Source organism: Larus michahellis, chromosome Z (assembly GCF_964199755.1).
Source record: "Larus michahellis chromosome Z, bLarMic1.1, whole genome shotgun sequence".
Lineage (NCBI taxonomy): Eukaryota > Metazoa > Chordata > Aves > Charadriiformes > Laridae > Larus > Larus michahellis.
The window spans coordinates 86,075,536-86,079,266 of record NC_133930.1 but is presented as its reverse complement, the minus strand read 5'-3'; the positions used below and the strand labels follow the sequence as shown (position 1 = coordinate 86,079,266).

The 3,731-nt window shown below is 69.1% G+C and overlaps 1 long non-coding RNA gene across 1 annotated transcript; it reads right to left on the bottom strand.

Moving 5' to 3' along the window:
- Positions 1-1,151: 1,151 nt before the first annotated feature.
- On the bottom strand, positions 1,152-1,950 carry LOC141736564 (uncharacterized). The gene is made up of 3 exons (XR_012584994.1): positions 1,876-1,950; positions 1,429-1,530; positions 1,152-1,241 (listed from the first exon to the last, which is right to left on the bottom strand). It is a non-coding gene; the product is annotated as an uncharacterized LOC141736564 (long non-coding RNA).
- Between the last annotated feature and the right edge of the window lie 1,781 nt (positions 1,951-3,731).

Below are 3,731 nucleotides of genomic sequence, written 5' to 3'. Positions count from 1 at the left end.
CAGGAACTGCCGCTCTGCTCAGCACGTGGTGGAGAAGCAACGGGCTCCGGCATGGCTGATTCCATACCTGGACATCCCTGATGTGGCCCCTCCAGCTCTCGGGGGGGCTGGGGCTCCACACGGTGCAGGGGTGGCCCGGCAGAGTAGGTCCCCGTGGGTGCCTGGGGTGCAGCAGGGCAGTGCGGGACGGGAAAGAAGAGCCCAAACACCACATGAAATTCCACAGTCTTTTTATTAACGGCTGGGAGACGCAGGCAGGCTGGCTGTGCTCCTCCTCCTCCATGCCCTCCGGAGCCAGGAGCACGGCGCTTGCAGGCAGAACCTGGAGGGAGGCTCTCTCACGACTGCCTTCATAATCATGAGGGTTTGAGCCGCCAGGGAAGACACGAAAATGCTGCCGTCGTTCACCGCGCCTTCAAGGGCTGGGGCGGAAAGGAAGAGAGCCGAGGTCAGAGCCCAGGTGCACAGAGACCTCTGGACCTCTCTCTCCAGCCAGGGCCCCCCTTGGCCCCCCGGCTCTTCCCACGGCCAGGAGGGAGCCAGAGGCCTTGGCATCAGCCAGAAGGTGCTGGCCACCAGCGCCCCACGTGCCCCCGCAATGTCTCTGTGCTCTGCCCGCACAGGGAGCAGAGCCCTCCCCGGCCGGGGCAGGGACCGGAGCTCCCTACCAGGGGCTCTCCTGCTCCCCGCCAGCCCCGGCAGACACCCCACTGCCCTCGCTCACCGTCGCAGATGACCTGGAGCTCCTCCTGGCACCCATCCCTCAGCTGCCGCCCGGCGAGCCCTAGGCACACACAGCCCGTCACAGACCCCGCTGGCCTGCCCGCCCCAGCAGCCCAACTGCCCCCCACCGACCCCACGGGCCTGGCCACGCGCCCGCCTGCCCTCGGGCCCGGCTGAGCCCAGGCCGGTGCCCTGAGGGTGGAAGCCCAAGGCGGCGGCCAGGGACCCCGCAAGGCTGCCAGCAGCTGCCCCTGCGTGGGCAGGGGTGGGAGAGGGCGGCAGGGAGCCCCGTGGGCGCCCGGCCCCGCGTGGGGCAGTCGGGGCTCTGCAGGCGCCCGGTGCATTCGTCAGCAGCCGTGGCTGGGGCTCAGCTGCCACGGGGCCGGGAGGGACCCGCGGCGGGGTTGTGGCTCACCGATGAATCTGACGGCCGCCTCGCGCAAGGGCTCCTGTGGGCTCCGCAGGTACGGCAGGCTCTGCCGCAGGTAATCCCCCGCGCCGCGGCTGCTTTCCGCCAGCTGGAGAGAGCAGGAGGGGACAGGGTGGGCCCAGAGCCTCCCCCTGTGCCCAGGGCTGGCCTTCCCTGCCTTCCCCTGCTCGCGCGCCCAGGACGCCGCAGCGGGCAGGGGCCCAGCTGGGAGCTCCAACGCGTGGGGGGAGAGGGGCTTCTCCAGTCTGGCTGTGGGGCTTCGAGGCCGCCCTTACCAGGCACTCGCCGAGCCTCCATGGCTGCTCCGTCTCCAGCAGCTTCCTGAGCTGCCTGCGCTTCAGGAGCTTGGCCGCTCCGAGCAGGGCTTCCCGAGAGGCCTGCAGAGCAGCAGAGAGTGGGAGATGGCCCTGCCGCCCAGGGGACAGGACTGCCAGGGGTCCCTGGGCAGGGCAGGGGGGTGGCAAGGGTTGGGGGTCCAAGGCCTGGCCTCAGACACCTGCAGGCGCCCCTGGGAAGCCCAGGGGGGCTCCAGTGCTTCGGTCTTCGTGGCCACGCACTGCTGCTCTGCTCCGCTGGACCGAGCAGGGCAGGGGTAGGACACGTCCCTGCCCACCTCCTCAGCTGCTGCCAGCTCTGCGGCTGCAGGCAGCGGGGGGCTCGGAGCCCTCCTCAGGGGGCACGTGCCCAGCTGCGGCACATGCCAAGGGCTTAGAAATCCCCACCTGAGCCACGCTCTGGTCCCTGTCGTGCAGGTGGAAGAACAGGGGCATCATCAGGCTCCTCCCCACGTCCTTCCTCATCTGCTTTTTGTGGCTGCTGACTGCCACCCCCATCGCATCTCTGCAGAGGAGGATGGAGTGCTCTCGCACGTCGCTGGACTCCTAGGAGGAGAGAAGGAAGAGGGGAGGACCTCAGTCTCGCTCCTCCAAGCCCACGGTGAGGAGACGAATGCTTGTGGCTCTCCCTCTGCAGTGAGGAGAAGAACTCTCGGGCCAGTGGGCACGCGCGCAGAGGGACGCGCCACCCCGGGCCAGGCACACGTGTGCCCCCGGGCATGCTATCCAAGCCTCCGCTCTCCCGCCGCCTTACGTTTTCAAAGAGGGGCGGGAGCGTCCTGAGCAGCTGCAGAGCGATGGGGCCAGCCGTCTGCCTGTCCAGCACGCGGAGCATGTTGCCGAGGACAGTCAGGGCCCCTGTCGTGACGTCGCTGTCACCGTCCTGCAGTCGTTGCGTGACCTCTGGCAGCAGGCCTTGCAGTGTCGCTGCCTACGAGAAACACACCGTTTCACTCTAGGTGAACCTGCTCTGGCAGGGGGGTTGGCCTACGTGGTCTCCAGAGGTCCCTTCCAACCCCTATCATTCGGTGATTCTGTGGTTGTGTTGTGTGACGCAATCGAGCACCGCACCGGCCGACCCACGCTGCGTGTGGAGGGTGCGGGGCCAGTCGGGCAGAGGTGTCTGCGCGTGCGGAGCAGCCCAGGGCCTGGCCTGAAGCGCTCACGGGCCGCTGAACGGGGCAGCAGGGACAGCGGGCAGCACTCCCGCCGCTCCCGATTCCTGGCAAAGCCCGAGCAAGCCGCTGCGCGCACCGCGCCTGCAGCCCAGCCCCAGGCGGACACCCGCACTGCGCCCAGCGGCCCCTGCCCACCTTCTTGGGTCTCCCGGACAGCGTGACGAGGCTGCTGACTGCCAGCCTGCGCAGCAGCACCTCCTCGCTGCTCAGGTGGGCCTGGAGGAGGGACAGGACCTGGGCATTGACGTGCTCAAAGTCGGTGTACTCCAGGAGCTGAAAGGCAATCGGCAGCAGAGTGAGAGCCCGGCACAGCCAGCAGAGCTCCCGGACGGCTCGGGGCAAGGCGCCAGGGCCGGACACAGCCCAGGCGGGAGGCAGCAGGGTCCGCAGAGGGCCCTGGCCGCCTCCCCTCTGCCCTCTGCCGCACGCAGGCAGCCTGCCTTCCCCCCGCCTGCCCTCAGAGAGGCAGCGCGTGCCAGCAGGCCCACCTCCACGAAGACCACCATGGCGCCGACGTCCTGCACGGCCCGTCTCTGGAGGAGGCCTTTGACCGCCTGCTCAGACAAGGTGGCGCAGCAGTCCGGTACTTGATGCCGCAGCACCCTGGCCCGGGGAAGAAGGCATTGGTGGCACCGAGCTGGGCAGGCCAACCTCTCTGGGACTGCGCTGAGAGGTGGGCGTCCCACTGCCCATGAGGACGGGGATCGTGCAGGCGGCCCTTCCCCGCCAGGGGAGAAACGCCCGGGCAGGCAAGGGCGGCTGAGCAGGCTCTCACCTCGTCAGCATGGCGACGCCGCTGTGGTAGGTCTCAGCACTCTTGAGCATGTCCCAGGCCCCCTGCCTCCCGATGACTTCAACCAGGGAGGCACCGCCCAGGCACTGGAAGAGCGCTTGCATGGCGCTCACTGCGCTCCTGTGGGCAGAGCAAAGCGCGGTCACACGTGGAGCCCCGGCCCCGGCTCTGGGCCCGGGGAGAGACCAGGGACAGGGTCGGGGCACCCGAGGAGTGCCGGAGCACCTGAGCACTGAAGGATGTGTCCCGCTCCTACTGCCAGGGCGGCAGCA